Here is a 27,043-nt window from a genome sequence, read left to right as displayed (position 1 = left end):
CTGGCTGCGCGTGTCATAATAGGCTCTGAGCCTTTATATACCTGTGCACAGCAGCAGCCACCTTCAGTCTGCTGCTGGACAGCCAGCAGCAGCAGCAGCAGCAGGAGAGGTATGTAATCAGGAGCCCTCCTGCTAAGGGTAGACAGCTGCTCGTTCCACCCCACCCCCCGCCTTAATTGGTTCTCCTCCCTTCCAACGGTGTTGAGGCGGGTGGGAACAGCAGGGGGTGAAGGTGCTGTGTTTAAAGAGGTGGAGTTATGCAGATCTAAAACGCGTGGATTGCAGCAGCAGCAAGCCGAAAAGTGCAGGCATGTAAGGGATCTAGAGGTTGACAACATGTCTTCTTAACGGGAGTCCAGGAGCTCATCTCCACAAATGGACTTTTTAGGATCCTTGGGTGGCTCCGTAGTTTGAAACCAATTCTGGTTATCGCTTCTCGGCCTTTTGGCTAAGATCAAGTGTAGTATCTGTTCTTATCAGTTTAATATCTGATACGTCCCCTATCTGGGGACCATATATTAAATGGATTTTTAGAACAGGGAGATGGAAAAAGAGCTTGCTCTGTCCACTCCACGCATTGACCTGGTATTGCAGTATCTCCAGGACCGGTGCACCCCTTCTTTAATGCAGTTTCTAAAATCAGAAAGAATTGAATTCAATGTTTTTTGTTCATTTTGCTTGTTTGTCGGATTTTGGGATGGACTCTTTGGCTCTGCTTTTCTTCTCCTCATTGGATTTTTCATGTTCAAAGTTGCAGAAGCCAGATTACAAGCTCATTTTGGTTCAACTTCAGCAACTGTGCATTGCATTGCCATGTAATGTGATGCAATGCTATCTTTCTAGCTCTCCCTTTCTACTTCCTTTTGGATAAACAGACATATTAGGCAAGCATTTTGGAGCTTTCACCTAAATAACTACAGGTGGTGAGATAAGCTGCACAATATAATTGACCTTTCAGTATATTGTTGCACACACACCATCTATTTAGCAAATGCCCTTGTTATCAACAGCAGCCTTTTAAACTCACCCGAGCTAACAGGTATGTGCGCTGGTTACACTGCTGCGCTTAAAATTTCTTTTTTGGTTTGCTACAATGCCTTTTCTGAAACGTTGTCTCCTTCTGCTGGAACACTGACTTCTTTCATTTAATGCCTGCAGACTATAAAAGAGAACCCAACCCAAAAAGTTTGGTTGATTAGTCTGTGGCATTCTGTTAAACTGTTGCTTATGGCGGTCTCTGTGAGCTTCTCAGCGACATTCAGCCAGCCAGGTATCCTGCCTGCAGTAGATGGAATGTGGCAATGGAACGCTGGCTGCGCGTGTCATAATAGGCTCTGAGCCTTTATATACCTGTGCACAGCAGCAGCCACCTTCAGTCTGCTGCTGGACAGCCAGCAGCAGCAGCAGCAGCAGGAGAGGTATGTAATCAGGAGCCCTCCTGCTAAGGGTAGACAGCTGCTCGTTCCACCCCACCCCCCGCCTTAATTGGTTCTCCTCCCTTCCAACGGTGTTGAGGCGGGTGGGAACAGCAGGGGGTGAAGGTGCTGTGTTTAAAGAGGTGGAGTTATGCAGATCTAAAACGCGTGGATTGCAGCAGCAGCAAGCCGAAAAGTGCAGGCATGTAAGGGATCTAGAGGTTGACAACATGTCTTCTTAACGGGAGTCCAGGAGCTCATCTCCACAAATGGACTTTTTAGGATCCTTGGGTGGCTCCGTAGTTTGAAACCAATTCTGGTTATCGCTTCTCGGCCTTTTGGCTAAGATCAAGTGTAGTATCTGTTCTTATCAGTTTAATATCTGATACGTCCCCTATCTGGGGACCATATATTAAATGGATTTTTAGAACAGGGAGATGGAAAAAGAGCTTGCTCTGTCCACTCCACGCATTGACCTGGTATTGCAGTATCTCCAGGACCGGTGCACCCCTTCTTTAATGCAGTTTCTAAAATCAGAAAGAATTGAATTCAATGTTTTTTGTTCATTTTGCTTGTTTGTCGGATTTTGGGATGGACTCTTTGGCTCTGCTTTTCTTCTCCTCATTGGATTTTTCATGTTCAAAGTTGCAGAAGCCAGATTACAAGCTCATTTTGGTTCAACTTCAGCAACTGTGCATTGCATTGCCATGTAATGTGATGCAATGCTATCTTTCTAGCTCTCCCTTTCTACTTCCTTTTGGATAAACAGACATATTAGGCAAGCATTTTGGAGCTTTCACCTAAATAACTACAGGTGGTGAGATAAGCTGCACAATATAATTGACCTTTCAGTATATTGTTGCACACACACCATCTATTTAGCAAATGCCCTTGTTATCAACAGCAGCCTTTTAAACTCACCCGAGCTAACAGGTATGTGCGCTGGTTACACTGCTGCGCTTAAAATTTCTTTTTTGGTTTGCTACAATGCCTTTTCTGAAACGTTGTCTCCTTCTGCTGGAACACTGACTTCTTTCATTTAATGCCTGCAGACTATAAAAGAGAACCCAACCCAAAAAGTTTGGTTGATTAGTCTGTGGCATTCTGTTAAACTGTTGCTTATGGCGGTCTCTGTGAGCTTCTCAGCGACATTCAGCCAGCCAGGTATCCTGCCTGCAGTAGATGGAATGTGGCAATGGAACGCTGGCTGCGCGTGTCATAATAGGCTCTGAGCCTTTATATACCTGTGCACAGCAGCAGCCACCTTCAGTCTGCTGCTGGACAGCCAGCAGCAGCAGCAGCAGCAGGAGAGGTATGTAATCAGGAGCCCTCCTGCTAAGGGTAGACAGCTGCTCGTTCCACCCCACCCCCCGCCTTAATTGGTTCTCCTCCCTTCCAACGGTGTTGAGGCGGGTGGGAACAGCAGGGGGTGAAGGTGCTGTGTTTAAAGAGGTGGAGTTATGCAGATCTAAAACGCGTGGATTGCAGCAGCAGCAAGCCGAAAAGTGCAGGCATGTAAGGGATCTAGAGGTTGACAACATGTCTTCTTAACGGGAGTCCAGGAGCTCATCTCCACAAATGGACTTTTTAGGATCCTTGGGTGGCTCCGTAGTTTGAAACCAATTCTGGTTATCGCTTCTCGGCCTTTTGGCTAAGATCAAGTGTAGTATCTGTTCTTATCAGTTTAATATCTGATACGTCCCCTATCTGGGGACCATATATTAAATGGATTTTTAGAACAGGGAGATGGAAAAAGAGCTTGCTCTGTCCACTCCACGCATTGACCTGGTATTGCAGTATCTCCAGGACCGGTGCACCCCTTCTTTAATGCAGTTTCTAAAATCAGAAAGAATTGAATTCAATGTTTTTTGTTCATTTTGCTTGTTTGTCGGATTTTGGGATGGACTCTTTGGCTCTGCTTTTCTTCTCCTCATTGGATTTTTCATGTTCAAAGTTGCAGAAGCCAGATTACAAGCTCATTTTGGTTCAACTTCAGCAACTGTGCATTGCATTGCCATGTAATGTGATGCAATGCTATCTTTCTAGCTCTCCCTTTCTACTTCCTTTTGGATAAACAGACATATTAGGCAAGCATTTTGGAGCTTTCACCTAAATAACTACAGGTGGTGAGATAAGCTGCACAATATAATTGACCTTTCAGTATATTGTTGCACACACACCATCTATTTAGCAAATGCCCTTGTTATCAACAGCAGCCTTTTAAACTCACCCGAGCTAACAGGTATGTGCGCTGGTTACACTGCTGCGCTTAAAATTTCTTTTTTGGTTTGCTACAATGCCTTTTCTGAAACGTTGTCTCCTTCTGCTGGAACACTGACTTCTTTCATTTAATGCCTGCAGACTATAAAAGAGAACCCAACCCAAAAAGTTTGGTTGATTAGTCTGTGGCATTCTGTTAAACTGTTGCTTATGGCGGTCTCTGTGAGCTTCTCAGCGACATTCAGCCAGCCAGGTATCCTGCCTGCAGTAGATGGAATGTGGCAATGGAACGCTGGCTGCGCGTGTCATAATAGGCTCTGAGCCTTTATATACCTGTGCACAGCAGCAGCCACCTTCAGTCTGCTGCTGGACAGCCAGCAGCAGCAGCAGCAGGAGAGGTATGTAATCAGGAGCCCTCCTGCTAAGGGTAGACAGCTGCTCGTTCCACCCCACCCCCCGCCTTAATTGGTTCTCCTCCCTTCCAACGGTGTTGAGGCGGGTGGGAACAGCAGGGGGTGAAGGTGCTGTGTTTAAAGAGGTGGAGTTATGCAGATCTAAAACGCGTGGATTGCAGCAGCAGCAAGCCGAAAAGTGCAGGCATGTAAGGGATCTAGAGGTTGACAACATGTCTTCTTAACGGGAGTCCAGGAGCTCATCTCCACAAATGGACTTTTTAGGATCCTTGGGTGGCTCCGTAGTTTGAAACCAATTCTGGTTATCGCTTCTCGGCCTTTTGGCTAAGATCAAGTGTAGTATCTGTTCTTATCAGTTTAATATCTGATACGTCCCCTATCTGGGGACCATATATTAAATGGATTTTTAGAACAGGGAGATGGAAAAAGAGCTTGCTCTGTCCACTCCACGCATTGACCTGGTATTGCAGTATCTCCAGGACCGGTGCACCCCTTCTTTAATGCAGTTTCTAAAATCAGAAAGAATTGAATTCAATGTTTTTTGTTCATTTTGCTTGTTTGTCGGATTTTGGGATGGACTCTTTGGCTCTGCTTTTCTTCTCCTCATTGGATTTTTCATGTTCAAAGTTGCAGAAGCCAGATTACAAGCTCATTTTGGTTCAACTTCAGCAACTGTGCATTGCATTGCCATGTAATGTGATGCAATGCTATCTTTCTAGCTCTCCCTTTCTACTTCCTTTTGGATAAACAGACATATTAGGCAAGCATTTTGGAGCTTTCACCTAAATAACTACAGGTGGTGAGATAAGCTGCACAATATAATTGACCTTTCAGTATATTGTTGCACACACACCATCTATTTAGCAAATGCCCTTGTTATCAACAGCAGCCTTTTAAACTCACCCGAGCTAACAGGTATGTGCGCTGGTTACACTGCTGCGCTTAAAATTTCTTTTTTGGTTTGCTACAATGCCTTTTCTGAAACGTTGTCTCCTTCTGCTGGAACACTGACTTCTTTCATTTAATGCCTGCAGACTATAAAAGAGAACCCAACCCAAAAAGTTTGGTTGATTAGTCTGTGGCATTCTGTTAAACTGTTGCTTATGGCGGTCTCTGTGAGCTTCTCAGCGACATTCAGCCAGCCAGGTATCCTGCCTGCAGTAGATGGAATGTGGCAATGGAACGCTGGCTGCGCGTGTCATAATAGGCTCTGAGCCTTTATATACCTGTGCACAGCAGCAGCCACCTTCAGTCTGCTGCTGGACAGCCAGCAGCAGCAGCAGCAGGAGAGGTATGTAATCAGGAGCCCTCCTGCTAAGGGTAGACAGCTGCTCGTTCCACCCCACCCCCCGCCTTAATTGGTTCTCCTCCCTTCCAACGGTGTTGAGGCGGGTGGGAACAGCAGGGGGTGAAGGTGCTGTGTTTAAAGAGGTGGAGTTATGCAGATCTAAAACGCGTGGATTGCAGCAGCAGCAAGCCGAAAAGTGCAGGCATGTAAGGGATCTAGAGGTTGACAACATGTCTTCTTAACGGGAGTCCAGGAGCTCATCTCCACAAATGGACTTTTTAGGATCCTTGGGTGGCTCCGTAGTTTGAAACCAATTCTGGTTATCGCTTCTCGGCCTTTTGGCTAAGATCAAGTGTAGTATCTGTTCTTATCAGTTTAATATCTGATACGTCCCCTATCTGGGGACCATATATTAAATGGATTTTTAGAACAGGGAGATGGAAAAAGAGCTTGCTCTGTCCACTCCACGCATTGACCTGGTATTGCAGTATCTCCAGGACCGGTGCACCCCTTCTTTAATGCAGTTTCTAAAATCAGAAAGAATTGAATTCAATGTTTTTTGTTCATTTTGCTTGTTTGTCGGATTTTGGGATGGACTCTTTGGCTCTGCTTTTCTTCTCCTCATTGGATTTTTCATGTTCAAAGTTGCAGAAGCCAGATTACAAGCTCATTTTGGTTCAACTTCAGCAACTGTGCATTGCATTGCCATGTAATGTGATGCAATGCTATCTTTCTAGCTCTCCCTTTCTACTTCCTTTTGGATAAACAGACATATTAGGCAAGCATTTTGGAGCTTTCACCTAAATAACTACAGGTGGTGAGATAAGCTGCACAATATAATTGACCTTTCAGTATATTGTTGCACACACACCATCTATTTAGCAAATGCCCTTGTTATCAACAGCAGCCTTTTAAACTCACCCGAGCTAACAGGTATGTGCGCTGGTTACACTGCTGCGCTTAAAATTTCTTTTTTGGTTTGCTACAATGCCTTTTCTGAAACGTTGTCTCCTTCTGCTGGAACACTGACTTCTTTCATTTAATGCCTGCAGACTATAAAAGAGAACCCAACCCAAAAAGTTTGGTTGATTAGTCTGTGGCATTCTGTTAAACTGTTGCTTATGGCGGTCTCTGTGAGCTTCTCAGCGACATTCAGCCAGCCAGGTATCCTGCCTGCAGTAGATGGAATGTGGCAATGGAACGCTGGCTGCGCGTGTCATAATAGGCTCTGAGCCTTTATATACCTGTGCACAGCAGCAGCCACCTTCAGTCTGCTGCTGGACAGCCAGCAGCAGCAGCAGCAGGAGAGGTATGTAATCAGGAGCCCTCCTGCTAAGGGTAGACAGCTGCTCGTTCCACCCCACCCCCCGCCTTAATTGGTTCTCCTCCCTTCCAACGGTGTTGAGGCGGGTGGGAACAGCAGGGGGTGAAGGTGCTGTGTTTAAAGAGGTGGAGTTATGCAGATCTAAAACGCGTGGATTGCAGCAGCAGCAAGCCGAAAAGTGCAGGCATGTAAGGGATCTAGAGGTTGACAACATGTCTTCTTAACGGGAGTCCAGGAGCTCATCTCCACAAATGGACTTTTTAGGATCCTTGGGTGGCTCCGTAGTTTGAAACCAATTCTGGTTATCGCTTCTCGGCCTTTTGGCTAAGATCAAGTGTAGTATCTGTTCTTATCAGTTTAATATCTGATACGTCCCCTATCTGGGGACCATATATTAAATGGATTTTTAGAACAGGGAGATGGAAAAAGAGCTTGCTCTGTCCACTCCACGCATTGACCTGGTATTGCAGTATCTCCAGGACCGGTGCACCCCTTCTTTAATGCAGTTTCTAAAATCAGAAAGAATTGAATTCAATGTTTTTTGTTCATTTTGCTTGTTTGTCGGATTTTGGGATGGACTCTTTGGCTCTGCTTTTCTTCTCCTCATTGGATTTTTCATGTTCAAAGTTGCAGAAGCCAGATTACAAGCTCATTTTGGTTCAACTTCAGCAACTGTGCATTGCATTGCCATGTAATGTGATGCAATGCTATCTTTCTAGCTCTCCCTTTCTACTTCCTTTTGGATAAACAGACATATTAGGCAAGCATTTTGGAGCTTTCACCTAAATAACTACAGGTGGTGAGATAAGCTGCACAATATAATTGACCTTTCAGTATATTGTTGCACACACACCATCTATTTAGCAAATGCCCTTGTTATCAACAGCAGCCTTTTAAACTCACCCGAGCTAACAGGTATGTGCGCTGGTTACACTGCTGCGCTTAAAATTTCTTTTTTGGTTTGCTACAATGCCTTTTCTGAAACGTTGTCTCCTTCTGCTGGAACACTGACTTCTTTCATTTAATGCCTGCAGACTATAAAAGAGAACCCAACCCAAAAAGTTTGGTTGATTAGTCTGTGGCATTCTGTTAAACTGTTGCTTATGGCGGTCTCTGTGAGCTTCTCAGCGACATTCAGCCAGCCAGGTATCCTGCCTGCAGTAGATGGAATGTGGCAATGGAACGCTGGCTGCGCGTGTCATAATAGGCTCTGAGCCTTTATATACCTGTGCACAGCAGCAGCCACCTTCAGTCTGCTGCTGGACAGCCAGCAGCAGCAGCAGCAGGAGAGGTATGTAATCAGGAGCCCTCCTGCTAAGGGTAGACAGCTGCTCGTTCCACCCCACCCCCCGCCTTAATTGGTTCTCCTCCCTTCCAACGGTGTTGAGGCGGGTGGGAACAGCAGGGGGTGAAGGTGCTGTGTTTAAAGAGGTGGAGTTATGCAGATCTAAAACGCGTGGATTGCAGCAGCAGCAAGCCGAAAAGTGCAGGCATGTAAGGGATCTAGAGGTTGACAACATGTCTTCTTAACGGGAGTCCAGGAGCTCATCTCCACAAATGGACTTTTTAGGATCCTTGGGTGGCTCCGTAGTTTGAAACCAATTCTGGTTATCGCTTCTCGGCCTTTTGGCTAAGATCAAGTGTAGTATCTGTTCTTATCAGTTTAATATCTGATACGTCCCCTATCTGGGGACCATATATTAAATGGATTTTTAGAACAGGGAGATGGAAAAAGAGCTTGCTCTGTCCACTCCACGCATTGACCTGGTATTGCAGTATCTCCAGGACCGGTGCACCCCTTCTTTAATGCAGTTTCTAAAATCAGAAAGAATTGAATTCAATGTTTTTTGTTCATTTTGCTTGTTTGTCGGATTTTGGGATGGACTCTTTGGCTCTGCTTTTCTTCTCCTCATTGGATTTTTCATGTTCAAAGTTGCAGAAGCCAGATTACAAGCTCATTTTGGTTCAACTTCAGCAACTGTGCATTGCATTGCCATGTAATGTGATGCAATGCTATCTTTCTAGCTCTCCCTTTCTACTTCCTTTTGGATAAACAGACATATTAGGCAAGCATTTTGGAGCTTTCACCTAAATAACTACAGGTGGTGAGATAAGCTGCACAATATAATTGACCTTTCAGTATATTGTTGCACACACACCATCTATTTAGCAAATGCCCTTGTTATCAACAGCAGCCTTTTAAACTCACCCGAGCTAACAGGTATGTGCGCTGGTTACACTGCTGCGCTTAAAATTTCTTTTTTGGTTTGCTACAATGCCTTTTCTGAAACGTTGTCTCCTTCTGCTGGAACACTGACTTCTTTCATTTAATGCCTGCAGACTATAAAAGAGAACCCAACCCAAAAAGTTTGGTTGATTAGTCTGTGGCATTCTGTTAAACTGTTGCTTATGGCGGTCTCTGTGAGCTTCTCAGCGACATTCAGCCAGCCAGGTATCCTGCCTGCAGTAGATGGAATGTGGCAATGGAACGCTGGCTGCGCGTGTCATAATAGGCTCTGAGCCTTTATATACCTGTGCACAGCAGCAGCCACCTTCAGTCTGCTGCTGGACAGCCAGCAGCAGCAGCAGCAGGAGAGGTATGTAATCAGGAGCCCTCCTGCTAAGTTTAGACAGCTGCTCGTTCCACCCCACCCCCCGCCTTAATTGGTTCTCCTCCCTTCCAACGGTGTTGAGGCGGGTGGGAACAGCAGGGGGTGAAGGTGCTGTGTTTAAAGAGGTGGAGTTATGCAGATCTAAAACGCGTGGATTGCAGCAGCAGCAAGCCGAAAAGTGCAGGCATGTAAGGGATCTAGAGGTTGACAACATGTCTTCTTAACGGGAGTCCAGGAGCTCATCTCCACAAATGGACTTTTTAGGATCCTTGGGTGGCTCCGTAGTTTGAAACCAATTCTGGTTATCGCTTCTCGGCCTTTTGGCTAAGATCAAGTGTAGTATCTGTTCTTATCAGTTTAATATCTGATACGTCCCCTATCTGGGGACCATATATTAAATGGATTTTTAGAACAGGGAGATGGAAAAAGAGCTTGCTCTGTCCACTCCACGCATTGACCTGGTATTGCAGTATCTCCAGGACCGGTGCACCCCTTCTTTAATGCAGTTTCTAAAATCAGAAAGAATTGAATTCAATGTTTTTTGTTCATTTTGCTTGTTTGTCGGATTTTGGGATGGACTCTTTGGCTCTGCTTTTCTTCTCCTCATTGGATTTTTCATGTTCAAAGTTGCAGAAGCCAGATTACAAGCTCATTTTGGTTCAACTTCAGCAACTGTGCATTGCATTGCCATGTAATGTGATGCAATGCTATCTTTCTAGCTCTCCCTTTCTACTTCCTTTTGGATAAACAGACATATTAGGCAAGCATTTTGGAGCTTTCACCTAAATAACTACAGGTGGTGAGATAAGCTGCACAATATAATTGACCTTTCAGTATATTGTTGCACACACACCATCTATTTAGCAAATGCCCTTGTTATCAACAGCAGCCTTTTAAACTCACCCGAGCTAACAGGTATGTGCGCTGGTTACACTGCTGCGCTTAAAATTTCTTTTTTGGTTTGCTACAATGCCTTTTCTGAAACGTTGTCTCCTTCTGCTGGAACACTGACTTCTTTCATTTAATGCCTGCAGACTATAAAAGAGAACCCAACCCAAAAAGTTTGGTTGATTAGTCTGTGGCATTCTGTTAAACTGTTGCTTATGGCGGTCTCTGTGAGCTTCTCAGCGACATTCAGCCAGCCAGGTATCCTGCCTGCAGTAGATGGAATGTGGCAATGGAACGCTGGCTGCGCGTGTCATAATAGGCTCTGAGCCTTTATATACCTGTGCACAGCAGCAGCCACCTTCAGTCTGCTGCTGGACAGCCAGCAGCAGCAGCAGCAGGAGAGGTATGTAATCAGGAGCCCTCCTGCTAAGTTTAGACAGCTGCTCGTTCCACCCCACCCCCCGCCTTAATTGGTTCTCCTCCCTTCCAACGGTGTTGAGGCGGGTGGGAACAGCAGGGGGTGAAGGTGCTGTGTTTAAAGAGGTGGAGTTATGCAGATCTAAAACGCGTGGATTGCAGCAGCAGCAAGCCGAAAAGTGCAGGCATGTAAGGGATCTAGAGGTTGACAACATGTCTTCTTAACGGGAGTCCAGGAGCTCATCTCCACAAATGGACTTTTTAGGATCCTTGGGTGGCTCCGTAGTTTGAAACCAATTCTGGTTATCGCTTCTCGGCCTTTTGGCTAAGATCAAGTGTAGTATCTGTTCTTATCAGTTTAATATCTGATACGTCCCCTATCTGGGGACCATATATTAAATGGATTTTTAGAACAGGGAGATGGAAAAAGAGCTTGCTCTGTCCACTCCACGCATTGACCTGGTATTGCAGTATCTCCAGGACCGGTGCACCCCTTCTTTAATGCAGTTTCTAAAATCAGAAAGAATTGAATTCAATGTTTTTTGTTCATTTTGCTTGTTTGTCGGATTTTGGGATGGACTCTTTGGCTCTGCTTTTCTTCTCCTCATTGGATTTTTCATGTTCAAAGTTGCAGAAGCCAGATTACAAGCTCATTTTGGTTCAACTTCAGCAACTGTGCATTGCATTGCCATGTAATGTGATGCAATGCTATCTTTCTAGCTCTCCCTTTCTACTTCCTTTTGGATAAACAGACATATTAGGCAAGCATTTTGGAGCTTTCACCTAAATAACTACAGGTGGTGAGATAAGCTGCACAATATAATTGACCTTTCAGTATATTGTTGCACACACACCATCTATTTAGCAAATGCCCTTGTTATCAACAGCAGCCTTTTAAACTCACCCGAGCTAACAGGTATGTGCGCTGGTTACACTGCTGCGCTTAAAATTTCTTTTTTGGTTTGCTACAATGCCTTTTCTGAAACGTTGTCTCCTTCTGCTGGAACACTGACTTCTTTCATTTAATGCCTGCAGACTATAAAAGAGAACCCAACCCAAAAAGTTTGGTTGATTAGTCTGTGGCATTCTGTTAAACTGTTGCTTATGGCGGTCTCTGTGAGCTTCTCAGCGACATTCAGCCAGCCAGGTATCCTGCCTGCAGTAGATGGAATGTGGCAATGGAACGCTGGCTGCGCGTGTCATAATAGGCTCTGAGCCTTTATATACCTGTGCACAGCAGCAGCCACCTTCAGTCTGCTGCTGGACAGCCAGCAGCAGCAGCAGCAGGAGAGGTATGTAATCAGGAGCCCTCCTGCTAAGGGTAGACAGCTGCTCGTTCCACCCCACCCCCCGCCTTAATTGGTTCTCCTCCCTTCCAACGGTGTTGAGGCGGGTGGGAACAGCAGGGGGTGAAGGTGCTGTGTTTAAAGAGGTGGAGTTATGCAGATCTAAAACGCGTGGATTGCAGCAGCAGCAAGCCGAAAAGTGCAGGCATGTAAGGGATCTAGAGGTTGACAACATGTCTTCTTAACGGGAGTCCAGGAGCTCATCTCCACAAATGGACTTTTTAGGATCCTTGGGTGGCTCCGTAGTTTGAAACCAATTCTGGTTATCGCTTCTCGGCCTTTTGGCTAAGATCAAGTGTAGTATCTGTTCTTATCAGTTTAATATCTGATACGTCCCCTATCTGGGGACCATATATTAAATGGATTTTTAGAACAGGGAGATGGAAAAAGAGCTTGCTCTGTCCACTCCACGCATTGACCTGGTATTGCAGTATCTCCAGGACCGGTGCACCCCTTCTTTAATGCAGTTTCTAAAATCAGAAAGAATTGAATTCAATGTTTTTTGTTCATTTTGCTTGTTTGTCGGATTTTGGGATGGACTCTTTGGCTCTGCTTTTCTTCTCCTCATTGGATTTTTCATGTTCAAAGTTGCAGAAGCCAGATTACAAGCTCATTTTGGTTCAACTTCAGCAACTGTGCATTGCATTGCCATGTAATGTGATGCAATGCTATCTTTCTAGCTCTCCCTTTCTACTTCCTTTTGGATAAACAGACATATTAGGCAAGCATTTTGGAGCTTTCACCTAAATAACTACAGGTGGTGAGATAAGCTGCACAATATAATTGACCTTTCAGTATATTGTTGCACACACACCATCTATTTAGCAAATGCCCTTGTTATCAACAGCAGCCTTTTAAACTCACCCGAGCTAACAGGTATGTGCGCTGGTTACACTGCTGCGCTTAAAATTTCTTTTTTGGTTTGCTACAATGCCTTTTCTGAAACGTTGTCTCCTTCTGCTGGAACACTGACTTCTTTCATTTAATGCCTGCAGACTATAAAAGAGAACCCAACCCAAAAAGTTTGGTTGATTAGTCTGTGGCATTCTGTTAAACTGTTGCTTATGGCGGTCTCTGTGAGCTTCTCAGCGACATTCAGCCAGCCAGGTATCCTGCCTGCAGTAGATGGAATGTGGCAATGGAACGCTGGCTGCGCGTGTCATAATAGGCTCTGAGCCTTTATATACCTGTGCACAGCAGCAGCCACCTTCAGTCTGCTGCTGGACAGCCAGCAGCAGCAGCAGCAGGAGAGGTATGTAATCAGGAGCCCTCCTGCTAAGGGTAGACAGCTGCTCGTTCCACCCCACCCCCCGCCTTAATTGGTTCTCCTCCCTTCCAACGGTGTTGAGGCGGGTGGGAACAGCAGGGGGTGAAGGTGCTGTGTTTAAAGAGGTGGAGTTATGCAGATCTAAAACGCGTGGATTGCAGCAGCAGCAAGCCGAAAAGTGCAGGCATGTAAGGGATCTAGAGGTTGACAACATGTCTTCTTAACGGGAGTCCAGGAGCTCATCTCCACAAATGGACTTTTTAGGATCCTTGGGTGGCTCCGTAGTTTGAAACCAATTCTGGTTATCGCTTCTCGGCCTTTTGGCTAAGATCAAGTGTAGTATCTGTTCTTATCAGTTTAATATCTGATACGTCCCCTATCTGGGGACCATATATTAAATGGATTTTTAGAACAGGGAGATGGAAAAAGAGCTTGCTCTGTCCACTCCACGCATTGACCTGGTATTGCAGTATCTCCAGGACCGGTGCACCCCTTCTTTAATGCAGTTTCTAAAATCAGAAAGAATTGAATTCAATGTTTTTTGTTCATTTTGCTTGTTTGTCGGATTTTGGGATGGACTCTTTGGCTCTGCTTTTCTTCTCCTCATTGGATTTTTCATGTTCAAAGTTGCAGAAGCCAGATTACAAGCTCATTTTGGTTCAACTTCAGCAACTGTGCATTGCATTGCCATGTAATGTGATGCAATGCTATCTTTCTAGCTCTCCCTTTCTACTTCCTTTTGGATAAACAGACATATTAGGCAAGCATTTTGGAGCTTTCACCTAAATAACTACAGGTGGTGAGATAAGCTGCACAATATAATTGACCTTTCAGTATATTGTTGCACACACACCATCTATTTAGCAAATGCCCTTGTTATCAACAGCAGCCTTTTAAACTCACCCGAGCTAACAGGTATGTGCGCTGGTTACACTGCTGCGCTTAAAATTTCTTTTTTGGTTTGCTACAATGCCTTTTCTGAAACGTTGTCTCCTTCTGCTGGAACACTGACTTCTTTCATTTAATGCCTGCAGACTATAAAAGAGAACCCAACCCAAAAAGTTTGGTTGATTAGTCTGTGGCATTCTGTTAAACTGTTGCTTATGGCGGTCTCTGTGAGCTTCTCAGCGACATTCAGCCAGCCAGGTATCCTGCCTGCAGTAGATGGAATGTGGCAATGGAACGCTGGCTGCGCGTGTCATAATAGGCTCTGAGCCTTTATATACCTGTGCACAGCAGCAGCCACCTTCAGTCTGCTGCTGGACAGCCAGCAGCAGCAGCAGCAGGAGAGGTATGTAATCAGGAGCCCTCCTGCTAAGGGTAGACAGCTGCTCGTTCCACCCCACCCCCCGCCTTAATTGGTTCTCCTCCCTTCCAACGGTGTTGAGGCGGGTGGGAACAGCAGGGGGTGAAGGTGCTGTGTTTAAAGAGGTGGAGTTATGCAGATCTAAAACGCGTGGATTGCAGCAGCAGCAAGCCGAAAAGTGCAGGCATGTAAGGGATCTAGAGGTTGACAACATGTCTTCTTAACGGGAGTCCAGGAGCTCATCTCCACAAATGGACTTTTTAGGATCCTTGGGTGGCTCCGTAGTTTGAAACCAATTCTGGTTATCGCTTCTCGGCCTTTTGGCTAAGATCAAGTGTAGTATCTGTTCTTATCAGTTTAATATCTGATACGTCCCCTATCTGGGGACCATATATTAAATGGATTTTTAGAACAGGGAGATGGAAAAAGAGCTTGCTCTGTCCACTCCACGCATTGACCTGGTATTGCAGTATCTCCAGGACCGGTGCACCCCTTCTTTAATGCAGTTTCTAAAATCAGAAAGAATTGAATTCAATGTTTTTTGTTCATTTTGCTTGTTTGTCGGATTTTGGGATGGACTCTTTGGCTCTGCTTTTCTTCTCCTCATTGGATTTTTCATGTTCAAAGTTGCAGAAGCCAGATTACAAGCTCATTTTGGTTCAACTTCAGCAACTGTGCATTGCATTGCCATGTAATGTGATGCAATGCTATCTTTCTAGCTCTCCCTTTCTACTTCCTTTTGGATAAACAGACATATTAGGCAAGCATTTTGGAGCTTTCACCTAAATAACTACAGGTGGTGAGATAAGCTGCACAATATAATTGACCTTTCAGTATATTGTTGCACACACACCATCTATTTAGCAAATGCCCTTGTTATCAACAGCAGCCTTTTAAACTCACCCGAGCTAACAGGTATGTGCGCTGGTTACACTGCTGCGCTTAAAATTTCTTTTTTGGTTTGCTACAATGCCTTTTCTGAAACGTTGTCTCCTTCTGCTGGAACACTGACTTCTTTCATTTAATGCCTGCAGACTATAAAAGAGAACCCAACCCAAAAAGTTTGGTTGATTAGTCTGTGGCATTCTGTTAAACTGTTGCTTATGGCGGTCTCTGTGAGCTTCTCAGCGACATTCAGCCAGCCAGGTATCCTGCCTGCAGTAGATGGAATGTGGCAATGGAACGCTGGCTGCGCGTGTCATAATAGGCTCTGAGCCTTTATATACCTGTGCACAGCAGCAGCCACCTTCAGTCTGCTGCTGGACAGCCAGCAGCAGCAGCAGCAGGAGAGGTATGTAATCAGGAGCCCTCCTGCTAAGGGTAGACAGCTGCTCGTTCCACCCCACCCCCCGCCTTAATTGGTTCTCCTCCCTTCCAACGGTGTTGAGGCGGGTGGGAACAGCAGGGGGTGAAGGTGCTGTGTTTAAAGAGGTGGAGTTATGCAGATCTAAAACGCGTGGATTGCAGCAGCAGCAAGCCGAAAAGTGCAGGCATGTAAGGGATCTAGAGGTTGACAACATGTCTTCTTAACGGGAGTCCAGGAGCTCATCTCCACAAATGGACTTTTTAGGATCCTTGGGTGGCTCCGTAGTTTGAAACCAATTCTGGTTATCGCTTCTCGGCCTTTTGGCTCAGATCGGGGTGTTTGCCTCGGTCTGGGCTGAGGGGTGCGTATTTTCGGCTCGTGTGGTGGAGAAAGCGATCCGTGCCTTGGGCATTACAATGGCGGCTGTAAAGAATACCGTGCGATTGGAGGTTATTGAGGACCACAGACATAACATCGGCTTGGAATTTATTGTCCGGAATATAGTGATGGAATTGACGGGATTTAAACTGGAGAAGATTTTTTGTATCCAGGAGTTTCCTAAAGCTGGTAATTATGACATTTCTTTCTACTTGGAAGCAGACTGTTTGACTTTCTTTCAGCGTTTAAAAGAGAAAAGACATCATGAGTATTTACAATTTATAATCCCTAAGCCTTTGTTTTCTAATATTGAAAGGCCCATTACTGTACACATGTATAACCCGTTTGTGGAGATCCCTTTGATTAGAGCTTTCTTATCACGGTATTGCTCAGTAATAAGGGGGGGAATCATGCAAAAGAATATTTTTGCTGTTTTCAATGGGAATGTGAAATTTTGGGCTCGTTTCAAATCTGACCCTGAGGGTATTGGTGGAACCATGCACCCACCTGCAAATTTCTCCATTGGAGGAAATAGAGGATTCCTACATTATCCTGGTCAGCCCTCTTTTTGTAGGAAATGTTTTTGTTATGGCCATATAGCTGCGGAATGTACCTCTGATGTAACTTGTAGGAATTGTAAAAAATCAGGGCATGAAGCCTTTGAATGTCCCTATCCTGCAATGTGTGACTTATGTGGTGAAAATGGCCACACTTGTAGATCATGTCCTAATGTTAGCCGTCAGGTTTTTTTGGCGCGTCTTAATACTGAGAGACGTAGGACATGGGGGGAGAGACAGGGGGCTCCTCAGGCACAGGAGGGCCCTACAGAAATCCCTCCTGTTGTTCCTGAAACTACTACAATGGTGGAGGAAGTGGTGGATTTTATTCCCACTGTGGCTGAGGTGCATGATATCACTGTAGAGGGAAATCTTGGAGACCAGGTGCAGCCTGACGTGGGTGTGGCACCACCTGTAGAGTTGCCTTCTGGGTCAGGGGCTGAGACGGCTCTCAGTGAGGTAATTGAGGAGGTGGAAAGCTCTGAGGAGATGTCTGCCCTAAGTTCGTTGACATACAGTGGTCAGTTTCTCCAGAGGAAATAGAGGCTGCCAGGATGCCTTCAGCTGAAAATGCTGCCATCGTTTGTAAAGCCTTGGCCAAACAGAAGAAGACTGGTAAAACTGTAAAGAGGTTACGAAAGAAGAAATTTGAGTCTTTTGAGTCTCACAACCCTTTTTCCGTCCTATCTGACTCTGGGGAGGACTCACATTTGAATGAACCTTATAAGGCCACTCCCATATCACCTAGTGAAGGTTTCTTAGAGGAAAAGGATGTGGCAGGCTTGGAGAGCCTATTTGAATTTTCTGAGGTGGCCTGAGACATGTTGATTTCCTTTTCTGGTCTTCCCGGTCTCCATAACTTGCATTGACACCTATGGTCCTGCGGCTGAAAATAATCTCCCAGAATGTACGTATGTTTGCATCAGCGACAAAGCGTGCCACTGTTCTGGACTATTTGGCATCTAAGGGCTGTGACATTATATGTGTTCAAGAATGTGGTTTATCTAAATTTCCTAAACAAAATGAGTGGCTGTATGGGGAGGCAGTGTGGTCCTTTTCTAATACTAACAGAAATGATGGCATTGGAATCCTTATCCAAAACAGAGACATTCGCTTAAAACAGAAAACTATTATTCTGGAAGGAAGATGTGCTTGTATCACTCTATCATACCTTGGTTGGGACTTTAAACTAATTTGCATATATGCAAATGTGGATAAAAATGAGCGCTTATCACTCTTCAAAAAATTGACTTTTTTTTTGCATGGCAAGTTGCCTGTTTTTGTTATTGGTGACTTTAACTGTATTTTTTCAAAAGAAGCAAGGGCAGGTTCATGGCAATCTAAAGTGGATGTTACAGGTAATCTATGGAACCAAATGACTAAAGACTTCTCCCTTAGGGATGCTGTGTCGGAGAAGCCGGGACCTTTTACATATCATTCAGATGATGGCCATGCCGAGTCTAGACTGGACTATTTTTTTGTTTCCTCACCGGCAGTTAAATGTGTTAAGTATTCCCAAGAGAAAGTTTGCTTCTCTGATCATGAGTGTTTGCTTGGGGTGTTTGAGGTGGATGGTTTTTTCTATGGCAAAGGGAGGTGGCGGATGAATGTGAGTGTTCTGGATGACAAGCAAGTTTTCAGGTGTTTTTCAAAAAAATACCATGGTTGGGTGAGGAGGAAAAGGGATTTTTGCAATATCTTGGAATGGTGGGTGTGGGTCAAGGTTAGAATTAGGGATTTTTTCAGGAAAATTGGCTATATTAAGGCTAAAAAGAAGAGATTATTATATACACAAATAAATAGGAGGATTTCCTTTTTGCATGAATGTAGAGCTATGGGTATAGATGTTAAAAGTGAGTTGGTTAAAATGAAGAACGAAATGGGTGATTGGATGTTTGGACGAGGAAAGGAAATCATATTCCGGTCGAGAGTGAAGTTTAGGGAACAGAATGAGAAATGTACGCGCTTCTTTTTTAAGAAAATGTGTGGTGGTAAACGGGATATGCATGTGTTAGTGAATGATAAGGGTGATGAGGTACATGGTGAGGGAGTGATCAAGGAAGTGGTTAATTTTTATAAAGGCTTGTATGGGGAGAAAAAGTGTGATTTGGGGAACGAGAATGAGTTTTTGCAGGTACTTGGAAATTTTGTTACAGAAAGTGAAAGTCAGGCTTTGATGGATGATTTAACAGAGAAAGAATTGTTGGGTGTGATCTCCAAGTCTCCGAAGAACAAATCCCCTGGGCAGGATGGAATCCCATGTGATTTTTATGCAAAATATTGGGACGTTGTTTCTCAGGATCTGTTTGAAGTCATGAAATCCTTGTTTGCCGGAGTGAGTATGCCTGAGTGTATGAAGGGAGGTTTGGTTGTGTTATTGTTTAAAAAAGGTGATAGAAAGAGGCTAGCCAACTGGAGACCAATTACGCTGCTTAATGCTGATTATAAGATTTTTGCGAAAATTTTGGCTTGTCGTATGAGAGAAGTGATAGCATCTGTGATTGAGGAGGAACAAGTGTGTGCAGTGCCTGAACGGAGGATACAAGAGAACATTTGTCTGGTGAGGGATGTGCTAGAGGATTGTAAGAGTAGAAAGAAAGGTGTGATTGTATGTGCGCTTGACTTTGAAAAGGCCTTTGATTGTGTGGCTCACGTGTTTTTGTTTAATGTGTTGTTGAAGATGGGCTTTCCAGAGCGCTTGGTTAGATTGATTATGGGAATGTATGAGGGTGCTAGAAGTGTGGTGCAGGTGAATGGTTTTTTATCTGAGTCTTTTGAAATATTGTCAGGGGTGAGGCAGGGATGCCCGCTTTCTCCAATCATGTTTATTTGTGTGATGGAGCCTCTTCTCCAGCTTATTAGAAGGGATACAGTTTTAAAGGGGTTTTTGATCCCTGGCTGTGATGGTAAGGCTATTAAAGTGATTGGTTATATGGATGATGTGTGTGTGTTGTGTGATTCTGAGAGTGATGTCGCAAGGGTTAAATGGTTAGTCCAATGTTTTTGTGTGGCCTCTGCTTTCAAAATAAATTGGGAAAAAAGTAAGGTTAAGGGATTTTTTAGTAGTAAAAAAGTGAGTGATGCAGATATGGAATGTGTGGAAGGGGGGATTAAAGTGTTGGGGGTGTGTCTGGATGAGAGTTTAAAAGGGGACAAGAGTTGGGAGGATCTGGGTGGTAAAATTGCAAGGAAATTGGAATTATGGCGTCTGCGTGATCTGTCCTTTACTGGGAAAATTTTAATCATTAAAAGTATCATTCTCCCTATGCTTATTTATGTAGCTTTGATTTTTCCCCCATCTGTTGGAGTTTTGAAGAAGATTAATAGATTACTTTTTGTGTTCCTTTGGGGCAGTAATATAGAGAAGGCCAAGAGGGAATTTCTTCATAGGTGTAAAAGGAATGGTGGCCTAGGATTCCCTAACATCGAGACTTTTATTGGTCTGAATTGTATTAGTTTTTTTGCAGGACTTTTATTAAAGCAATCCAAGGCTGCATGTATGTGTAGATACCTTGGGGGCTCCGTCTTCCATCGGTTAAAATGGATGAATTATGATAACTGTAAACCTACTGCTTATGTATGCCCTTATTGGTACCTACAATTGGAATGTTTTATCAAAAAATTTCATCTTGAGAAAGTTCAGATGGTGAGTTTTCTGAAGAATAAAAGCATGGTGAAAAGGATGTGTGCGGATAATAGGATGTGTGAAATTAATGGGTTAAGGTCAGCTGAAGCGGAGGATGTCTGGTGTAAGCTGGTCAAACATGATATGTCTAACAAACAGAAAGATTTAGTTTGGATGTCTTTGCATGGGATTTTACCTGTGAGGAGTGTACAAAAAAGGAAAGGGTTGGCGGTGTCTGAAAGGTGTCCGAGAGAGCGGTGTGGGTGTAATGAAGAGGTCCATCATGTTCTATGGTCATGTAGGTTTGCGAAGGATGTTTGGTCTAAATTGGGTGGGTTATGTATGGAATTGACTGGGGTGAAACATTTGAATTTTGAAATTGTCATGTTTGGGTTATGCATGTTAAACCGTGAAAAGGATAGGATTTTGTGGCTGTTTTTGGCTTGTGTGAAGGAGGTTTTGTGGAATTGCCGGAACTTGTATGTGTTTAAAAATGAGCGTTTTGAGGTGGATGATTGTGTTAAAATGGTCCTTGAGAAGTTATATTTCTATTATAAGTGTGATATGAAAGGTGGGATGGATGCAGAGGGAGTATGGAAATTCCGGAAATGGAAACATATAATTAGTCTGTAATTTTGTTTTTTTCTGATGTGTATATTGCATTTTTTCAATTTAACTGGATAATAAAAGAAACCATCATGATGAGTTTTAAACGATAAATGATTGTGGAATGGTTGTTTTTTTCAGATGAGGAGACGACCTTTTATTCTGCATTATTGTTTTAAACCTGAATGGTTTTGTAAAAAAAAAAAAAAAAAATCTGTTCTTATCAGTTTAATATCTGATACGTCCCCTATCTGGGGACCATATATTAAATGGATTTTTAGAACAGGGAGATGGAAAAAGAGCTTGCTCTGTCCACTCCACGCATTGACCTGGTATTGCAGTATCTCCAGGACCGGTGCACCCCTTCTTTAATGCAGTTTCTAAAATCAGAAAGAATTGAATTCAATGTTTTTTGTTCATTTTGCTTGTTTGTCGGATTTTGGGATGGACTCTTTGGCTCTGCTTTTCTTCTCCTCATTGGATTTTTCATGTTCAAAGTTGCAGAAGCCAGATTACAAGCTCATTTTGGTTCAACTTCAGCAACTGTGCATTGCATTGCCATGTAATGTGATGCAATGCTATCTTTCTAGCTCTCCCTTTCTACTTCCTTTTGGATAAACAGACATATTAGGCAAGCATTTTGGAGCTTTCACCTAAATAACTACAGGTGGTGAGATAAGCTGCACAATATAATTGACCTTTCAGTATATTGTTGCACACACACCATCTATTTAGCAAATGCCCTTGTTATCAACAGCAGCCTTTTAAACTCACCCGAGCTAACAGGTATGTGCGCTGGTTACACTGCTGCGCTTAAAATTTCTTTTTTGGTTTGCTACAATGCCTTTTCTGAAACGTTGTCTCCTTCTGCTGGAACACTGACTTCTTTCATTTAATGCCTGCAGACTATAAAAGAGAACCCAACCCAAAAAGTTTGGTTGATTAGTCTGTGGCATTCTGTTAAACTGTTGCTTATGGCGGTCTCTGTGAGCTTCTCAGCGACATTCAGCCAGCCAGGTATCCTGCCTGCAGTAGATGGAATGTGGCAATGGAACGCTGGCTGCGCGTGTCATAATAGGCTCTGAGCCTTTATATACCTGTGCACAGCAGCAGCCACCTTCAGTCTGCTGCTGGACAGCCAGCAGCAGCAGCAGCAGGAGAGGTATGTAATCAGGAGCCCTCCTGCTAAGGGTAGACAGCTGCTCGTTCCACCCCACCCCCCGCCTTAATTGGTTCTCCTCCCTTCCAACGGTGTTGAGGCGGGTGGGAACAGCAGGGGGTGAAGGTGCTGTGTTTAAAGAGGTGGAGTTATGCAGATCTAAAACGCGTGGATTGCAGCAGCAGCAAGCCGAAAAGTGCAGGCATGTAAGGGATCTAGAGGTTGACAACATGTCTTCTTAACGGGAGTCCAGGAGCTCATCTCCACAAATGGACTTTTTAGGATCCTTGGGTGGCTCCGTAGTTTGAAACCAATTCTGGTTATCGCTTCTCGGCCTTTTGGCTAAGATCAAGTGTAGTATCTGTTCTTATCAGTTTAATATCTGATACGTCCCCTATCTGGGGACCATATATTAAATGGATTTTTAGAACAGGGAGATGGAAAAAGAGCTTGCTCTGTCCACTCCACGCATTGACCTGGTATTGCAGTATCTCCAGGACCGGTGCACCCCTTCTTTAATGCAGTTTCTAAAATCAGAAAGAATTGAATTCAATGTTTTTTGTTCATTTTGCTTGTTTGTCGGATTTTGGGATGGACTCTTTGGCTCTGCTTTTCTTCTCCTCATTGGATTTTTCATGTTCAAAGTTGCAGAAGCCAGATTACAAGCTCATTTTGGTTCAACTTCAGCAACTGTGCATTGCATTGCCATGTAATGTGATGCAATGCTATCTTTCTAGCTCTCCCTTTCTACTTCCTTTTGGATAAACAGACATATTAGGCAAGCATTTTGGAGCTTTCACCTAAATAACTACAGGTGGTGAGATAAGCTGCACAATATAATTGACCTTTCAGTATATTGTTGCACACACACCATCTATTTAGCAAATGCCCTTGTTATCAACAGCAGCCTTTTAAACTCACCCGAGCTAACAGGTATGTGCGCTGGTTACACTGCTGCGCTTAAAATTTCTTTTTTGGTTTGCTACAATGCCTTTTCTGAAACGTTGTCTCCTTCTGCTGGAACACTGACTTCTTTCATTTAATGCCTGCAGACTATAAAAGAGAACCCAACCCAAAAAGTTTGGTTGATTAGTCTGTGGCATTCTGTTAAACTGTTGCTTATGGCGGTCTCTGTGAGCTTCTCAGCGACATTCAGCCAGCCAGGTATCCTGCCTGCAGTAGATGGAATGTGGCAATGGAACGCTGGCTGCGCGTGTCATAATAGGCTCTGAGCCTTTATATACCTGTGCACAGCAGCAGCCACCTTCAGTCTGCTGCTGGACAGCCAGCAGCAGCAGCAGCAGGAGAGGTATGTAATCAGGAGCCCTCCTGCTAAGGGTAGACAGCTGCTCGTTCCACCCCACCCCCCGCCTTAATTGGTTCTCCTCCCTTCCAACGGTGTTGAGGCGGGTGGGAACAGCAGGGGGTGAAGGTGCTGTGTTTAAAGAGGTGGAGTTATGCAGATCTAAAACGCGTGGATTGCAGCAGCAGCAAGCCGAAAAGTGCAGGCATGTAAGGGATCTAGAGGTTGACAACATGTCTTCTTAACGGGAGTCCAGGAGCTCATCTCCACAAATGGACTTTTTAGGATCCTTGGGTGGCTCCGTAGTTTGAAACCAATTCTGGTTATCGCTTCTCGGCCTTTTGGCTAAGATCAAGTGTAGTATCTGTTCTTATCAGTTTAATATCTGATACGTCCCCTATCTGGGGACCATATATTAAATGGATTTTTAGAACAGGGAGATGGAAAAAGAGCTTGCTCTGTCCACTCCACGCATTGACCTGGTATTGCAGTATCTCCAGGACCGGTGCACCCCTTCTTTAATGCAGTTTCTAAAATCAGAAAGAATTGAATTCAATGTTTTTTGTTCATTTTGCTTGTTTGTCGGATTTTGGGATGGACTCTTTGGCTCTGCTTTTCTTCTCCTCATTGGATTTTTCATGTTCAAAGTTGCAGAAGCCAGATTACAAGCTCACTTTGGTTCAACTTCAGCAACTGTGCATTGCATTGCCATGTAATGTGATGCAATGCTATCTTTCTAGCTCTCCCTTTCTACTTCCTTTTGGATAAACAGACATATTAGGCAAGCATTTTGGAGCTTTCACCTAAATAACTACAGGTGGTGAGATAAGCTGCACAATATAATTGACCTTTCAGTATATTGTTGCACACACACCATCTATTTAGCAAATGCCCTTGTTATCAACAGCAGCCTTTTAAACTCACCCGAGCTAACAGGTATGTGCGCTGGTTACACTGCTGCGCTTAAAATTTCTTTTTTGGTTTGCTACAATGCCTTTTCTGAAACGTTGTCTCCTTCTGCTGGAACACTGACTTCTTTCATTTAATGCCTGCAGACTATAAAAGAGAACCCAACCCAAAAAGTTTGGTTGATTAGTCTGTGGCATTCTGTTAAACTGTTGCTTATGGCGGTCTCTGTGAGCTTCTCAGCGACATTCAGCCAGCCAGGTATCCTGCCTGCAGTAGATGGAATGTGGCAATGGAACGCTGGCTGCGCGTGTCATAATAGGCTCTGAGCCTTTATATACCTGTGCACAGCAGCAGCCACCTTCAGTCTGCTGCTGGACAGCCAGCAGCAGCAGGAGAGGTATGTAATCAGGAGCCCTCCTGCTAAGGGTAGACAGCTGCTCGTTCCACCCCACCCCCCGCCTTAATTGGTTCTCCTCCCTTCCAACGGTGTTGAGGCGGGTGGGAACAGCAGGGGGTGAAGGTGCTGTGTTTAAAGAGGTGGAGTTATGCAGATCTAAAACGCGTGGATTGCAGCAGCAGCAAGCCGAAAAGTGCAGGCATGTAAGGGATCTAGAGGTTGACAACATGTCTTCTTAACGGGAGTCCAGGAGCTCATCTCCACAAATGGACTTTTTAGGATCCTTGGGTGGCTCCGTAGTTTGAAACCAATTCTGGTTATCGCTTCTCGGCCTTTTGGCTAAGATCAAGTGTAGTATCTGTTCTTATCAGTTTAATATCTGATACGTCCCCTATCTGGGGACCATATATTAAATGGATTTTTAGAACAGGGAGATGGAAAAAGAGCTTGCTCTGTCCACTCCACGCATTGACCTGGTATTGCAGTATCTCCAGGACCGGTGCACCCCTTCTTTAATGCAGTTTCTAAAATCAGAAAGAATTGAATTCAATGTTTTTTGTTCATTTTGCTTGTTTGTCGGATTTTGGGATGGACTCTTTGGCTCTGCTTTTCTTCTCCTCATTGGATTTTTCATGTTCAAAGTTGCAGAAGCCAGATTACAAGCTCATTTTGGTTCAACTTCAGCAACTGTGCATTGCATTGCCATGTAATGTGATGCAATGCTATCTTTCTAGCTCTCCCTTTCTACTTCCTTTTGGATAAACAGACATATTAGGCAAGCATTTTGGAGCTTTCACCTAAATAACTACAGGTGGTGAGATAAGCTGCACAATATAATTGACCTTTCAGTATATTGTTGCACACACACCATCTATTTAGCAAATGCCCTTGTTATCAACAGCAGCCTTTTAAACTCACCCGAGCTAACAGGTATGTGCGCTGGTTACACTGCTGCGCTTAAAATTTCTTTTTTGGTTTGCTACAATGCCTTTTCTGAAACGTTGTCTCCTTCTGCTGGAACACTGACTTCTTTCATTTAATGCCTGCAGACTATAAAAGAGAACCCAACCCAAAAAGTTTGGTTGATTAGTCTGTGGCATTCTGTTAAACTGTTGCTTATGGCGGTCTCTGTGAGCTTCTCAGCGACATTCAGCCAGCCAGGTATCCTGCCTGCAGTAGATGGAATGTGGCAATGGAACGCTGGCTGCGCGTGTCATAATAGGCTCTGAGCCTTTATATACCTGTGCACAGCAGCAGCCACCTTCAGTCTGCTGCTGGACAGCCAGCAGCAGCAGCAGCAGGAGAGGTATGTAATCAGGAGCCCTCCTGCTAAGGGTAGACAGCTGCTCGTTCCACCCCACCCCCCGCCTTAATTGGTTCTCCTCCCTTCCAACGGTGTTGAGGGGGGTGGGAACAGCAGGGGGTGAAGGTGCTGTGTTTAAAGAGGTGGAGTTATGCAGATCTAAAACGCGTGGATTGCAGCAGCAGCAAGCCGAAAAGTGCAGGCATGTAAGGGATCTAGAGGTTGACAACATGTCTTCTTAACGGGAGTCCAGGAGCTCATCTCCACAAATGGACTTTTTAGGATCCTTGGGTGGCTCCGTAGTTTGAAACCAATTCTGGTTATCGCTTCTCGGCCTTTTGGCTAAGATCAAGTGTAGTATCTGTTCTTATCAGTTTAATATCTGATACGTCCCCTATCTGGGGACCATATATTAAATGGATTTTTAGAACAGGGAGATGGAAAAAGAGCTTGCTCTGTCCACTCCACGCATTGACCTGGTATTGCAGTATCTCCAGGACCGGTGCACCCCTTCTTTAATGCAGTTTCTAAAATCAGAAAGAATTGAATTCAATGTTTTTTGTTCATTTTGCTTGTTTGTCGGATTTTGGGATGGACTCTTTGGCTCTGCTTTTCTTCTCCTCATTGGATTTTTCATGTTCAAAGTTGCAGAAGCCAGATTACAAGCTCATTTTGGTTCAACTTCAGCAACTGTGCATTGCATTGCCATGTAATGTGATGCAATGCTATCTTTCTAGCTCTCCCTTTCTACTTCCTTTTGGATAAACAGACATATTAGGCAAGCATTTTGGAGCTTTCACCTAAATAACTACAGGTGGTGAGATAAGCTGCACAATATAATTGACCTTTCAGTATATTGTTGCACACACACCATCTATTTAGCAAATGCCCTTGTTATCAACAGCAGCCTTTTAAACTCACCCGAGCTAACAGGTATGTGCGCTGGTTACACTGCTGCGCTTAAAATTTCTTTTTTGGTTTGCTACAATGCCTTTTCTGAAACG

At 44.2% G+C, this 27,043-nt stretch overlaps 17 non-coding genes across 17 annotated transcripts; all 17 read left to right on the top strand.

The window, feature by feature from the left end:
• The first annotated feature begins 428 nt into the window (after nt 1–428).
• On the top strand, nt 429–619 carry LOC141247426 (U2 spliceosomal RNA). Its single transcript, XR_012310889.1, has one exon. It is a non-coding gene; the product is annotated as a U2 spliceosomal RNA (small nuclear RNA).
• Nucleotides 620–1,737: 1,118 nt separating this feature from the next.
• On the top strand, nt 1,738–1,928 carry LOC141247425 (U2 spliceosomal RNA). The gene has a single exon (XR_012310888.1). It is a non-coding gene; the product is annotated as a U2 spliceosomal RNA (small nuclear RNA).
• Nucleotides 1,929–3,046: 1,118 nt separating this feature from the next.
• LOC141247424 (U2 spliceosomal RNA) lies at nt 3,047–3,237 on the top strand. The gene has a single exon (XR_012310887.1). It is a non-coding gene; the product is annotated as a U2 spliceosomal RNA (small nuclear RNA).
• A 1,115-nt stretch (nt 3,238–4,352) lies between these two features.
• On the top strand, nt 4,353–4,543 carry LOC141247423 (U2 spliceosomal RNA). Its single transcript, XR_012310886.1, has one exon. It is a non-coding gene; the product is annotated as a U2 spliceosomal RNA (small nuclear RNA).
• Nucleotides 4,544–5,658: 1,115 nt separating this feature from the next.
• On the top strand, nt 5,659–5,849 carry LOC141247422 (U2 spliceosomal RNA). Its single transcript, XR_012310885.1, has one exon. It is a non-coding gene; the product is annotated as a U2 spliceosomal RNA (small nuclear RNA).
• A 1,115-nt stretch (nt 5,850–6,964) lies between these two features.
• On the top strand, nt 6,965–7,155 carry LOC141247421 (U2 spliceosomal RNA). Its single transcript, XR_012310884.1, has one exon. It is a non-coding gene; the product is annotated as a U2 spliceosomal RNA (small nuclear RNA).
• A 1,115-nt stretch (nt 7,156–8,270) lies between these two features.
• Nucleotides 8,271–8,461, top strand: LOC141247419 (U2 spliceosomal RNA). Its single transcript, XR_012310882.1, has one exon. It is a non-coding gene; the product is annotated as a U2 spliceosomal RNA (small nuclear RNA).
• A 1,115-nt stretch (nt 8,462–9,576) lies between these two features.
• LOC141247418 (U2 spliceosomal RNA) lies at nt 9,577–9,767 on the top strand. The gene has a single exon (XR_012310881.1). It is a non-coding gene; the product is annotated as a U2 spliceosomal RNA (small nuclear RNA).
• Nucleotides 9,768–10,882: 1,115 nt separating this feature from the next.
• On the top strand, nt 10,883–11,073 carry LOC141247417 (U2 spliceosomal RNA). Its single transcript, XR_012310880.1, has one exon. It is a non-coding gene; the product is annotated as a U2 spliceosomal RNA (small nuclear RNA).
• Nucleotides 11,074–12,188: 1,115 nt separating this feature from the next.
• On the top strand, nt 12,189–12,379 carry LOC141247415 (U2 spliceosomal RNA). Its single transcript, XR_012310879.1, has one exon. It is a non-coding gene; the product is annotated as a U2 spliceosomal RNA (small nuclear RNA).
• A 1,115-nt stretch (nt 12,380–13,494) lies between these two features.
• Nucleotides 13,495–13,685, top strand: LOC141247414 (U2 spliceosomal RNA). The gene has a single exon (XR_012310878.1). It is a non-coding gene; the product is annotated as a U2 spliceosomal RNA (small nuclear RNA).
• Nucleotides 13,686–14,800: 1,115 nt separating this feature from the next.
• Nucleotides 14,801–14,991, top strand: LOC141247486 (U2 spliceosomal RNA). The gene has a single exon (XR_012310946.1). It is a non-coding gene; the product is annotated as a U2 spliceosomal RNA (small nuclear RNA).
• A 6,143-nt stretch (nt 14,992–21,134) lies between these two features.
• LOC141247437 (U2 spliceosomal RNA) lies at nt 21,135–21,334 on the top strand. The gene has a single exon (XR_012310899.1). It is a non-coding gene; the product is annotated as a U2 spliceosomal RNA (small nuclear RNA).
• A 1,115-nt stretch (nt 21,335–22,449) lies between these two features.
• Nucleotides 22,450–22,640, top strand: LOC141247485 (U2 spliceosomal RNA). Its single transcript, XR_012310945.1, has one exon. It is a non-coding gene; the product is annotated as a U2 spliceosomal RNA (small nuclear RNA).
• Nucleotides 22,641–23,755: 1,115 nt separating this feature from the next.
• Nucleotides 23,756–23,946, top strand: LOC141247484 (U2 spliceosomal RNA). Its single transcript, XR_012310944.1, has one exon. It is a non-coding gene; the product is annotated as a U2 spliceosomal RNA (small nuclear RNA).
• A 1,109-nt stretch (nt 23,947–25,055) lies between these two features.
• LOC141247483 (U2 spliceosomal RNA) lies at nt 25,056–25,246 on the top strand. Its single transcript, XR_012310943.1, has one exon. It is a non-coding gene; the product is annotated as a U2 spliceosomal RNA (small nuclear RNA).
• A 1,115-nt stretch (nt 25,247–26,361) lies between these two features.
• Nucleotides 26,362–26,552, top strand: LOC141247482 (U2 spliceosomal RNA). Its single transcript, XR_012310942.1, has one exon. It is a non-coding gene; the product is annotated as a U2 spliceosomal RNA (small nuclear RNA).
• The last annotated feature ends 491 nt before the right edge of the window (nt 26,553–27,043 follow it).

This window comes from Phyllobates terribilis, unplaced genomic scaffold (genome assembly GCF_046119375.1).
Source record: "Phyllobates terribilis strain yellow unplaced genomic scaffold, ASM4611937v1 Scaffold_2981__1_contigs__length_96159, whole genome shotgun sequence".
NCBI lineage: Eukaryota > Metazoa > Chordata > Amphibia > Anura > Dendrobatidae > Phyllobates > Phyllobates terribilis.
This window is presented reverse-complemented; position numbering and strand designations above follow the sequence as displayed.